Source organism: Pithys albifrons, chromosome 12, assembly GCF_047495875.1.
Source record: "Pithys albifrons albifrons isolate INPA30051 chromosome 12, PitAlb_v1, whole genome shotgun sequence".
In the NCBI taxonomy this organism is placed as follows: domain Eukaryota; kingdom Metazoa; phylum Chordata; class Aves; order Passeriformes; family Thamnophilidae; genus Pithys; species Pithys albifrons.
The window spans coordinates 451,965-465,094 of record NC_092469.1 but is presented as its reverse complement, the minus strand read 5'-3'; positions in this window follow the sequence as shown (position 1 = coordinate 465,094).

Below are 13,130 nucleotides of genomic sequence, written 5' to 3'. Positions count from 1 at the left end.
TTTTTGAACCCAGATTTCCAGATGGATGATGATTCCTCCCTGGGAAAAGGTGCCAGGACAGAAAGCAAGTGTTATTTTTCTAGTGTTAACGGGGTCCCATCATTGGCACCTGAGAGCCCAAGGCTGCCACCTTTTGCCTGGGCGCAAATGTCGACGGCGCGTGCCACTTGCGGGTCCGGGGAAGTGCCATTTTTCAGCCCAGAATTCCAGACGGACGAAGACACCTCCCAGGGAAAAGGTTCCAGGTCAGAAATCGAATTCTCCTTTTCTAGGGTCAATGGTTCCCCATCATTGGCACCTGAGAGTTCAAGGCTGCCACCTTTTCTGTGGGCGCAAACATCAACGGCGCGTACCACTTTCTTGTCTGGGAAAGTGCCGTTTTTCAGCCCTCAATTCCAGACGGATGAAGACTCCTCACAGGGAAGAGGCTCCCAGGACAGAAAGCGATTGTTCCATTTCTAGGGTTAATCGGGCCCCATCATTGGCACCTGAGAGCCCAAGGTTGCCTCCTATACCCTGGGCGCAAAGCTCGACCATGCGTGCTACGTGAGGGTCCGGGAAATTGCCGTTTCTCATTCCAGAATTCCAGACCGATGAAGATTCCTCCCTGGGAAAAGGTGTCAGGACAGGAATGGATTTCTCCTTTTCTAGGGTTAATGGGGACCCATTATTGGCACCTGAGAGCCCAAGGCTGCAACCTTTTCCCTGAGCGCAAAGCTCGACGGTGCGTGCCACTTGCGGGTCCGGGGAAGTGCCATTTTTCAACCCAGAATTCCAGACCTATGAAGACTCCTCAGAGGGAAAAGGTACCAGGAGACAAAGCCATTGTGTATTTTGTAATGCTAATTGGGCCCCATCATTGGCACCTGAGAGCCCAAGGCTGCCACCTTTTCCCTGGGAGCAAAGCTCGACGGTGCATATCCTGTGCGGGTCCGGGAAAGGGCCGTTTTTCAGCCCAGAATTCCAGACGGAAGTCGATTCCTCTCTGGGAAAAGGTGTCAGGACAGAAAGCCATTGCGCCTTTTCTAGGGGTAATGGGGCCCCATCTTTGGCACCTGAGAGCCCAAGGCTGCCACCTTTTCCCTGGGCGCAAATGTCGCCGGCGCGTGCCACTTGCAAGTCCGGGAAATGCCGTTTCTCATCCCAGAATTCCAGACCGATGAAGATTCCTCCCTCGGCAAAGGTGCCAGGACAGGAATGGATTTCACCTTTTCTAGGAGTAATGGGGACCCATTATTGACACCTGAGAGCCGAAGGCTGCAACCTTTTCCCTGGGCGCAAAGCTCGACGGTGCGTGCCACATGCGGGTAAGAGAAAGAGCCGTTTTCAGCCCAGAATTCCAGAACAATGAAGATTCCTCCCAGGGAAAAGGTGCCAGGACAGAAAGCGATTGTTCTTTATCTAGTGTTAACGGGGACCCATCGTTGGCACCTGAGAGGCCAAGGCTGCCACCTTTTCCCTGGGCGCAAATGTCGACGGCGCGTGCCACTTGCAAGTCCGGGGAAGTGCCATTTTTCAGCCCAGAATTCCAGACGGACGAAGACACCTCCCAGGGAAAAGGTGCCAGGTCAGAAATCGAATTGTCCTTTTCTAGGGTCAATGGTGCCCCATCATTGGCACCTGAGAGTTCAAGGCTGCCACCTTTTCCGTGGGCGCAAACATCAATGGCGCGTACCACTTTCTTGTCTGGGAAAGTGCCGTTTTTCAGCCCAGAATTCCAGACGGATGACGACTCCTCACAGGGAAGACGCTCCCAGGACAGAAAGCCATTGTTCCATTTCTAGGGTTAATCGGGCCCCATCATTGGCACCTGAGAGCCCAAGGTTGCCTCCTATACCCTGGGCGCAAAGCTCGACCATGCGTGCTACGTGAGGGTCCGGGAAATTGCTGTTTCTCATTCCAGAATTCCAGACTGATGAAGATTCCTCCCTGGGAAAAGGTGTCAGGACAGGAATGGATTTCTCCTTTTCTAGGAGTAATGGGGACCCATTATAGGCACCTGAGAGCCCAAGGCTGCCGCCTTTTCCCTGAGCGCAAAGCTCGACGGCGCGTGCCACTTGCGGGTCCGGGGAAGTGCCATTATTCAGCCCAGAATTCCAGACGGACGAAGACACCTCCCAGGGAAAAGGTGCCAGGTCAGAAATCGAATTGTCCTTTTCTAGGGTCAATGGTGCCCCATCATTGGCACCTGAGAGTTCAAGGCTGCCACATTTCCGTGGGCGCAAATATCAACGGCGCGTACCACTTTCTTGTCTGGGAAAGTGCCGTTTTTCAGCCCAGAATTCCAGACGGATGAAGACTACTCACGGAGAAGAGGCTCCCAGGACAGAAAGCGATTGTTCCATTTCTAGGCTTAATCGGGCCCCATCATTGGCACCTGAGAGCCCAAGGTTGCCTCCTATACCCTGGGCGCAAAGCTCGAACATGCGTGCTACGTGAGGGTCCGGGAAATTGCCGTTTCTCATTCAAGAATTCCAGACCAATGAAGATTCCTCCCTCGGCAAAGGTGCCAGGACAGGAATGGATTTCACCTTTTCTAGGAGTAATGGGGACCCATTATTGACACCTGAGAGCCGAAGGCTGCAACCTTTTCCCTGAGCGCAAAGCTCGACGGTGCGTGCCACTTGCGCGTCCAGGAATGTGCTGTTTCTCATCCCAGAATTCGAGGCCGATGAAGATTTCTCCCAGGGAAAAGGTGCCAGGACAGAAAGCAATTGTGCCTTTTCTAGGGTTAATGGGGCCCCAAAATTGACACCTGAGAGCCCAAGGCTGCCACCTTTTCCCTGGGCGCAAAGCTCGACGGAGCGTTCCACGTGCGGGTCCGGGAAAGTGCCATTTTTCAGCCCAGAATTCCAGACCTATGAAGACTCCTCAGAGGGAAAAGGTACCAGGAGACCAAGCCATTGTGTATTTTGTAATGCTAATTGGGCCCCATCATTGGCACCTGAGAGCCCAAGGCTGCCACCTTTTCCCTGGGCGCAAATGTCGACGGTGCATACCCTGTGCGGGTGGGGGAAAGGACAGTTTTTCAGCCCAGAATTCCAGACGGAAGTCGATTCCTCTCTGGGAAAAGGTGTCAGGACAGAAAGCCATTGCGCCTTTTCTAGGGGTAATGGGGCCCCATCTTTGGCAGCTGAGAGCCCAAGGCTGCCACCTTTTCTCTGGACGCAAATGTCGACAGCGCGTGCCACTTGCAAGTCTGGGAATGTGCCGTTTCTCATCCCAGAATTCCAGGCCAGCGAAGATTTCTCCCTGGGAAAAGGTGCCAGGACAGAAAGCGCTTGTGCCTTTTCTAGGGTTAATGGGGCCCCAAAATTGGCAGCTGAGAGCCCAGGGCTGCCACCTTTTCCCTGGGCGCAAAGCTCGACGGTGCGTGCCACATGCGGGTAAGGGAAAGAGCCGTTTTCAGCCCAGAATTCCAGACCAATGAAGATTCCTCCCAGGGAAAAGGTGCCAGGACAGAAAGCGATTGTTCTTTATCTAGTGTTAACGGGGACCCATCGTTGGCACCTGAGAGCCCAAGGCTGCCACCTTTCCCCTGGGCGCAAAGCTAGATTGTGCCTGCCACGTGCAGGTCAGAGAAACTGCTTTGTTCAGCCCAGGATTCCAGACGGATGACGACTCCTCCCAGGGAAAGGGCTCCCAGGACAGAAAGCGATTGTTCCATTTCTAGTGTTAATGGGGGCCCGTCATTGGCATCTGAGAGCCAGAGGTTGCCTCCTTTTCTCTGGGCGCAAAGCACGATAGTGCGTACCACGTGCTGGTCCCAGAAAGTGCCATTTTACAGCCCAGAATTCCAGACCAATGAAGACTCCTCCCAGGGAAAAAGTGCCAGGACAGAAAGCCATTGTGCTTTTTATAAAGGTAATGGGGCCCCATCATTGGCACCTGAGAACACAAGACTGCCACCTTTTCCCTGGACGCAAAGCTCGATGGTGCGTTCCACTTGCGGGTCCAGGAAAGTGCCGATTCTCAGACCAGAATTCCAAACCGATGAAGATTCCTCCCTGGGAAAAGGTGCCAGGACAGAAAGCCATTGTGCCTTTTGTAGGGGTAATGGGGCCCCAAAATTGGCACCTGAGAGCCCAAGGCTGCCACTTTTTCCCTGAGCACAAAGCTCGACGGTGTGTACCTTGTGCGGGTTTGGGGCAGTGCCATTTTTGAACCCAGATTTCCAGACGGACGAAGATTCCTCCCTGGGAAAAGGTGCCAGGACAGAGAGCAAGTGTTATTTTTCTAGTGTTAACGAGACCACATCATTGGCACCTGAGAGCCCAAGGCTGCCACCTTTCCCCTGGGCGCAAAGCTAGATGGTGCCTGCCACGTGCAGGTCAGAGAAAGTGCTTTGTTCAGCCCAGGATTCCAGACGGATGACGACTCCTCCCAGGGAAAGGGCTCCCAGGACAGAAAGCGATTGTTCCGTTTCTAGTGTTAATGGGGGACCGTCATTGGCATCTGAGAGCCAGAGGTTGCCTCCTTTTCCCTGGGCGCAAAGCACGACAGGGCGTGCCACGTGCTGGTCCCAGAAAGTTCCATTTTACAGCCCAGAATTCCAGACCAATGAAGACTCCTCCCAGGGAAAAGGTGCCAGGACAGAAAGCCATTGTGCTTTTTGTAAAGGTAATGGGGCCCCATCATTGGCATTTGAGAGCCCAAGACTGCCACCTTTTCCTTGGACGCAAAGCTCGATGGTGCGTTCCACTTGCGGGTCCAGGAAAGTGCCGATTCTCAGACCAGAATTCCAAACCGATGAAGATTCCTCCCTGGGAAAAGGTGCCAGGACAGAAAGCCATTGTGCCTTTTGTAGGGGTAATGGGGCCCCATCATTGGCACCTGAGAGCCCAAGGCTGCCCCCTTTTCCCTGGGCGCAAAGCTCGACGGTGTGTACCTTGTGCGGGTTTGAGGCAGTGCCATTTTTGAACCCAGATTTCCAGACGGACGAAGATTCCTCCCTGGGAAAAGGTGCCAGGACAGAAAGCAAGTGTTATTTTTCTAGTGTTAACGGGGCCCCATCATTGGCACCTGAGAGCCCAAGGCTGCCACCTTTCGCCTGGGCACAAATGTCGACGGCGCGTGCCACTTACGGGTCCGGGGAAGTGCCATTTTTCAGCCCAGAATTCCAGACGGACGAAGACACCTCCCAGGGAAAAGGTGCCAGGTCAGAAATCGAATTGTCCTTTTCTAGGGTCAATGGTGCCCCATCATTGGCACCTGAGAGTTCAAGACTGCCACCTTTTCCGTGGGCGCAAACATCAACGGCGCGTACCACTTTCTTGTCCGGGAAAGGGCCGGTTTTCAGCCCTCAATTCCAGACGGATGAAGACTCCTCACAGGGAAGACGCTCCCAGGACAGAAAGTGATTGTTCCATTTCTAGGGTTAATCAGGCCCCATCATTGGCACCTCAGAGCCCAAGGTTGCCTCCTATAACTTGGGCGCAAATCTCGACCATGCGTGCTACATGAGGGTCCGGGAAATTGCCGTTTCTCATTCCAGAATTCCAGACCGATGAAGATTCCTCCCTGGGAAAAGTTGCCAGGACAGGAATGGATTTCTCCTTTTCTAGGAGTACTGGGGACCCATTATTGACACCTGAGAGCCGAAGGCTGCAACCTTTTCCCTGAGCGCAAAGCTCGACGGTGCGTGCCACTTGCCGGTCCGGGGAAGTGCTGTTTCTCATCCCAGAATTCGAGGCCGATGAAGATTTAACCCAGGGAAAAGGTGCCAGGACAGAAAGCAATTGTGCCTTTTCTAGGGTAATGGGGCCCCAAAATTGACACCTGAGAGCCCAAGGCTGCCACCTTTTCCCTGGGCGCAAAGCTCGACGGAGCGTTCCACGTGCGGGTCCGGGAAAGTGCCATTTTTCAGCCCAGAATTCCAGACCTATGAAGATTCCTCAGAGGGAAAAGGTACCAGGAGACAAAGCCATTGTGTATTTTGTAATGCTAATTGGGCCCCATCATTGGCACCTGAGAGCCCAAGGCTGCCACCTTTTCCCTGGGTGCAAAGCTCGACGGTGCATACCCTGTGCGGGTCCGGGAAAGGGCCGTTTTTCAGCCCAGAATTCCAGACCAATGAAGATTCCTCCCTGGGAAAAGGTGCCAGGACAGGAATGGATTTCTCCTTTTCTAGGAGTAATGGGGACCCATCATTGGCACCTGAGAGCCGAAGGCTGCAACCTTTTCCCTGAGCGCAAAGCTCGACGGTGCGTGCCACTTGCAAGTCCGGGAAAGTGCCATTTCTCATCCCAGAATTCCAGGCCAGCGAAGATTTCTTTCTGGGAAAAGGTGCCAGGACAGAAAGCGATTGTGCCTTTTCTAGGGTTAATGGGGCCCCAAAATTGACACCTGAGAGCCCAAGGCTGCCACCTTTTCCCTGGACGCAAAGCTCGATGGTGCGTTCCATGTGCGGGTCCGGGAAAGGGCCATTTTTCAGCCCAGAATTCCAGACCTATGAAGATTCCTCAGAGGGAAACGGTGCCAGGAGACAAAGCCATTGTGTATTTTGTAATGCTAATTGGGCCCCATCATTGGCACCTGAGAGCCCAAGGCTGCCACCTTTTCCCTGGGTGCAAAGCTTGACGGTGCATACCCTGTGCGGGTCCGGGAAAGGGCCGTTTTTCAGCCCAGAATTCCAGACGGAAGTCGATTCCTCTCTGGGAAAAGGTGTCAGGACAGAAAGCCATTGTGCCTTTTCTAGGGGTAATGGGGCCCCATCTTTGGCACCTGAGAGCCCAAGGCTGCCACCTTTTCCCTGGGCGCAAATGTCGACGGTGCTTGCCACGTGCGGGTCCGGGAAAGAGCCGTTTTTCAGCCCAGAATTCCAGACAGATGAAGATACCTCCCAGGGAAAAAGTGCAAGGACTGAAAGCAATTGTTCCTATTCTAGGGTTAATGGCACCACACCATTGGCATGTGAGATCCCAAGGCCGCCAACTTTTCTCTGGGCGCAAAGCTCGACCCTGCGTGCCACGTGTGGGTCAGGGAAACTGTGGTTTCACAGCCCACAATTCCAGACAGTTGAAGATACCTCCCTGGGAACAGGTACCAGGACAGTAAGCAATTGGACTTTTTCTAGGGTGAATGGGACCCCATCATTGGCACCTGAGAGCCCAAGGCTGCCACCTTTTCCCTGGGAAATAAGCTCGACGGTGCGTATTTGTGCGGCTCCAGGAGAGTGCCGATTTTCAGCCCAGAATTCCAGACAGATGAAGATTCCTCCCAGGGAAGAGCTGTCAGGATGGAAAGCGATTGACCCTTTTCTAGGGTTAATGGGGCCCCATCACTGACACACGAGAGCCCAAGGCTGCCTCCTTTACCCTGGGCGCAAAGCTCGACGGTGCATACCACTTGAGGGTCCGGAAAAGTGCTGTTTTTCAGACGAGAATTCCAGACGGACGAAGATTCCTCCCAGGGAAAATGTGCCAGCACGGAAAGCGATTATGCCTTTTCTAGGGGAAATGGGGTCCCATCATTGACACCTGAGAGCCCAAGGCTGCCACCTATTCCCTGGTCGCAAAGCTCGATGGTGCGTATTTGTGCGGGTCCAGGAAAGTGCCGATTTTCAGCCAGAATTCCAGACGGATGGAGATTCCTCCCAGAGAAAGGCGGTCCGGACAGAAAGGGATTGTGCCTTTTCTAGGGTTATTGGGGCCCCATCATTGTCAGCTGAGAAGCACAAGGCTGCCACCTTTTCCCTGGGCGCAAATCTCAACCGTGCGTGCCAGGTGCGGGTCAGGGAAAGTGCCATTTTTCGGCCCAGAATTCCAGACGACCGATTATTCCTCCCTGGGAAAAAGTGCCAGGACAAAGCAATTGTATCTTTTCTAGGGTAAATGGGGCCCCATCATTGGAACCCGAGAGCCCAAGGGTTCCACCATTGTCCTGGGCGCAAAGCTCGACCGTGCATGCCACGTGCGGGTCAGGGAATGTGCTGTTTCTCGGTGCAGAATTCCAGACCGAAAACGATTCCTTCCTGGGAAAACGAGCCAGGACAGAAAGGGATTGGACCTTTTCTAGGGTTAATGGGGCCCCATCATTGGAACCCGAGAGCCTAAGGCATCCATTTTTTCCCTGGGCGCAAACTTGACCGTGCGTACCTTCTGCGGGTCAGGGAAAGTTCAGTTTCTCATCCCAGAATTCCAGACCGATGAAGATTTCTCCCAGGGAAAAGGACCCAGGACAGAAAGCCATTGTGCCTTTTCTAGGGTTATTGGGGCCCCATCATTGGCACCTGAGAGCCCAAGACTGCCACTTTTTCCCTGGGCGCAAGCTTGACGGTGCGTGCCACATGCGGGTAAGGGAAAGAGCCGTTTTCAGCCCAGAATTACAGACCGATGAAGATTCCTCCCAGGGAAAAGGTGCCAGGACAGAAAGCGATTCTTCCAGTTCTAGGGGTAATGGGGCTGCATCATTGGCACGTGAGAGCCCAAAGCTGCCACCTTTACCCAGGTCGCAATACTCGACGGTGCATAGTTGTGCGGGTCAGGGATAGTGCCATTTTTTCAGCCCAGAATTCCAGACAGATGAAGATTTCTCACTGGGAAAAGATGCCAGGACAGGAAACGATTGTGCCTTTTCTAGGGTTATTTGTGCCCCATCATTGGCACCTGAGAGCCCAAGACTGCCACCTTTTGCCTGGGCGCAAGCTCGAAGGTACGTGCCACTTGAGGGTCCGGGAAAATGCCGTTTTTCCGCCCAGAATACCATATGGATGAAGATGCCTCCCTGAGAAAAACTGCAGGGACAGAAAGCGATTGGACCTTTTCTAGGGTTAATGGGGTCACATCATTGGCACCTGAGAGCCCAAGGCTGCCACCTTTTCCCTGGGCACAAAGCTTGACGGTGCGTGCCACGTGCGGATCCAAAAAAGTGCCGTTTTTCAGCCCAGAATTCCAGACGGACAAAGATTTCTTCCATGAAAAAGGTGTAAGGACAGAAATGCAGTGTACCTTTTCTAGGGGTAATGGGGCTCCATCATTGGCACCTGAGAGCCCAAGGCTGCCACCTTTTCCCTGGGCGCAAAGCTCGACCGTGTGTTCCACGTCTGGGTCCTGGAAAATGCCGTTTTTCAGCTCAGAATTCCAGAAGGACGAATATTCCTCCCAGGGAAAACGTACCAGGACACAAAGGGATTGTTCCTTTTCTAGAGTTAATGGGGCGCCATCATTGGCACATGAGAGCCCAAGGCTGCCACCTTTTCCCTGAGTGCAAAGTTGGACAGTGCGTATCACTTGCGGGTTCAGGAAAGTGCCGTTTTTCAGCCCAGAATTCCAGACGGACGAAGATTCCTCCCAGGGAAAAGCTGCCAGTACTGAAAGCCATTGTGTCTTTTCTAGTCTTAATGGGGCCCCATCATTGGCACCTGAGAGCCCAAGGCAGCCTCCTTTACCCTTGGCGTGACGCTCGACGGTGCATGCTACGTGAGGGTCCGGGAATGTGGCATTTTTCAGTCCAGAATTCCAGACCAATGAAGATTCCTCCCAGGGACATGTTGCCAGGACACAAAGCCATTGACCATTCTGTAAAGGTAATGGGGCCCCATCATTGGCACCTGAGAGCCCAAGGCTGTCAGCTTTACCCTGGTCGCAAAGCGAGAGTGAGCGTGCTGCGTGCGGGTCTGGGATAGTGCCATTTTTCAGCCCAGAATTACAGACCGATGAAGATTCCTCCCAGGGAAAAGGTGCCAGGACAGAAAGCAATTGTTCCAGTTCTAGGGGTAATGGGGCTCCATCATTGGCACGTGAGAGCCCAAAGCTGCCACCTTTACCCAGGTTGCAATACTCGACGGTGCATAGTTGTGCGGGTCAGGGATAGTGCCGTTTTTTCAGCCCAGAATTCCAGATCGATGAAGATTTCTCAGAGGGAAAAGGTGCCAGGACACAAAGCCATTGTGTATTTTGTAAAGGTAACGGGGCCCCATCATTGGCACCTGAGAGCCCAAGACTGCCACCTATTCCCTGGTCGCAAAGCTCGATGGTCCAGGAAAGTGCCGATTATCATCCCAGAATTCCAGACGGATGAAGATTACTCCCATGGAAAAGGTGCCAGGACAGAAAGCAATTTTTACATTTCTTGGGTTAATGGGGCCCCATCATTGGCACCTGAGAGTCCAAGGCCCCCATTTTTTCCCTGGGCGTAAAGCTGGACGGTGCATGCCACATGCTCTTTTTTAAGCCCAGAATTCCAGACAGACGATGATTCCTCCCTGGGAAAAGGTGCCAGGAGAGAAAGGGATTGTTCCATTTCTTGTGTTAATACGGCCCCTTCGTTGACTCCTGATAGCCCAAGGCTGCCACCTTTTCCCTGGGCTCAACGCTCGACGGAGTGTGCCAGCAACGGGTAAGGGTAGATGCTGTTTTTCAGCCCAGATTTCCAGAATGACGAAGATTCCTCATATGGGAAACGTTCCGGGACAGAAAGCGATTGTTCCAGTTCTAGGGTAAATGCGGCCCTCTCATTGTCACATGACAGCCCAAGGCTGTCACCTTTTCCCTGGGCTCAAAGGTCGACGGAGTGTGCCAGGTGGGGGTCCGGGAAAGTGCCGTTTCTCAGCCCAGAATTCCAGATGGACGAGGATTACTGCTAGGGAAAAAAGTGCCAGGACAGAAAGCGATTGTTCCTTTTCTAGGGTTTATGGGGCCCCATCATTGGCACTTGAGAGCCTATGCTGCCACCTTTTCCCTCAGTGAGCACCTCAACGGTCCCTGTGACATGCGGGTTTTTAAAGCCAGAATTTCAGAAAAATGAACATTCTTCCCTTGGAAATCGTGCCAGGACAGAAAGCAATTCTTTTTTTTCTAGGGTTAATGCGGACCCATCTTAGGCACCTGAGAACCCAAGGCTGCCACCTTTTCCCTGGGCTCAAAGCTCGACAGTGCGGGCGAGGTGCGGGTCTGGGAAAAATCCAGTTTTCAGCCCAGAATTGCAGAGGGCCCAAGATTCCTCCCAGGGAAAAGGTGCCAGGACAGAAAGCAATTGTTCCTTTTCTAGGTTAATGGAGCCCCATCATTCGCTCCTGAGAGCCCAAGGCTGCCACCTTTTCCCTGGGCTCGAAGCTCGACGGAGTGTTCCACGTGCGGGTCCGGGAAAGTGCCGATTTTCTGCCCAGAATTCCAGATGGCCCAAGACTCCTCCCAGGGAAAAGCTGCTGGGACAGAAAACGATTCTGCCTTTTCTAAGAGTAATTGGGGCCATCATTGGCACCTGAGAGCCCAAGGCTGCCACCTTTTCCCTGGGCTCAAAGCTCAACGGAGCGTGCCAAGTGCGGGTGAGGGAAAGTGCCGTGTTTCAGCCCAGAATTCCTTACGGACGAAGATTCCTCCCAGGGAAAAGGTGCCAGGACACAAAGCAATTGTGCCTTTTCTAATGTTAATGCAGCCCCACATTTGGCACCAGAGAGTCCCAGGCTGCCACCTCTTCCATGGGCTCAAAGCTCGACGGAGCGTGTCAGTTGCGGGTCAGGGAAAGTGCCGTTTATCAGCGCAGAATTCCAGGAGGTTTAAGATTCTACCCTGGGATAAAGTTCCAAGACAGAAAGTGATTTTTCCATTTCTGGGTTTAAGGCGCCCAATCATTGGCGCCTGAGAGCCCAAGGCTGCCACCTTTTCCCTGGCCTCAAAGCTCGACGGAGTGTGCCAGGTGCGGTTCTGAGAAAGCGTAATTTTTCAGTCCAGATTTCCAGAAAAACCAAGATTCCTCCCTAGGAATCATCATCCCTCTGGAATTATGGGCTTTAAAAACTACACTTTCCGTGGCCTGAATGTGGCATGCTCCGTCAAGGTTTGAGCCCAGGGAAAAGGTGGCAGTCTTGGGCTCTCAGGTGTCAATGATGGGTCCGCATTAACCCTAGAAATTGAACAATCGCTTTCTCCCCTGGTGCTTTATCCCAGGGTAGAATCTTAAACCGCCTGGTATTCCGGGCTGATAAACGGCACTTTCCCTAAACCGCGCGTGGCACACTCCGTCGTGCTTTGAGGCCAGGGAAAAGGTGGCAGCCTTGGGCTCTCAGGTGTCAAAAGTGGGCTCACATTAACACTAGAAAAAGAACAATCGCATTCTGTCCAGGCACATTTTCCCTGGCAGGAATCTTCATCCGTCTGGAATTCTGGGTTGAACAACCCGCAAGTGGCACGCTTCGTCGGGCTTTTAGCCCAGGGAAAAGGTGACAGACTTGGGCTGTCAGGTGCCAATGCTGGGGCTGCATCTACCCTAGAACTTGAACATTCGCTTCCTGTCCTGGCACTTTGTCTCTGGGAGGAATCTCCTTCCGTCTGGAAATCTGGGCTGAAAAACGGCACGTACCCTGACCCGCAACCGGCACACTCCATCGAGTTTTGAGCCGAGGGAAAAGGTGGCAGCCTTGGGCTCTCAAGTGCCAGTGATGGGGCCCAATTACCCCTAGGAAAGGCACAATCCCTTTCTGTCTTGGCACCTTTTCCCTGGGAAGAATCTTCGTCTGTCTGGAATTCTGGGCTGAAAAATTGCACTTTCCCGAACCCGCACTTGGTACGCTCCATCAAGCTTTGAGCCCAGGCAAAAGGTGGCAGCCTTGGACTCTCAGGTGCCAATGATGGGGCACCATTACTCTTAGAAAAGGAACAATCGCTGTCTGTCCCAGCACCTTATCCCTGGGAGGAATCTTGGGCCGTCTGCAATTCTGGGCTGAAAAACGGCATTTTCCCGGAGACGCACGTGCCACTTTCCGTCGAGGTTTGAGCCCAGGGGAAAGGTGGCAGCCTTGGACTCTCAGGTGCCAGTGATAGGGCCCCATTAACCTAGAAAAGGAACAAACGCTTTTTCTCCTGGCACATTTTCCCTGGGAGGAATCTTGGGCCGTCTGGAATTCTGGGATGAAACCGGCATTTTCCCAGACCCCAACCTCGCCGGCACTGTCGAGCTTTGAGGCCCGGGAAAAGGTGGCAGCCTTGGGCTCTCAGGTGTCAATGATGGGGCCCCATTAACCCTAGAAAAGGAACAATCCCTTTCTGTCCTGGCACTTTTTCCCTGGGAGGAATCTTGGTCCGTCTGGAATTCTGGGCTGAAAAAGGCACTTTCCCTGACCCGCAGGTGGCACGCTCCGTCGATCTTTGAGTCCAGGGAAAAGGTGGCAGCCTTGGGCTCTCAGGTGCCAG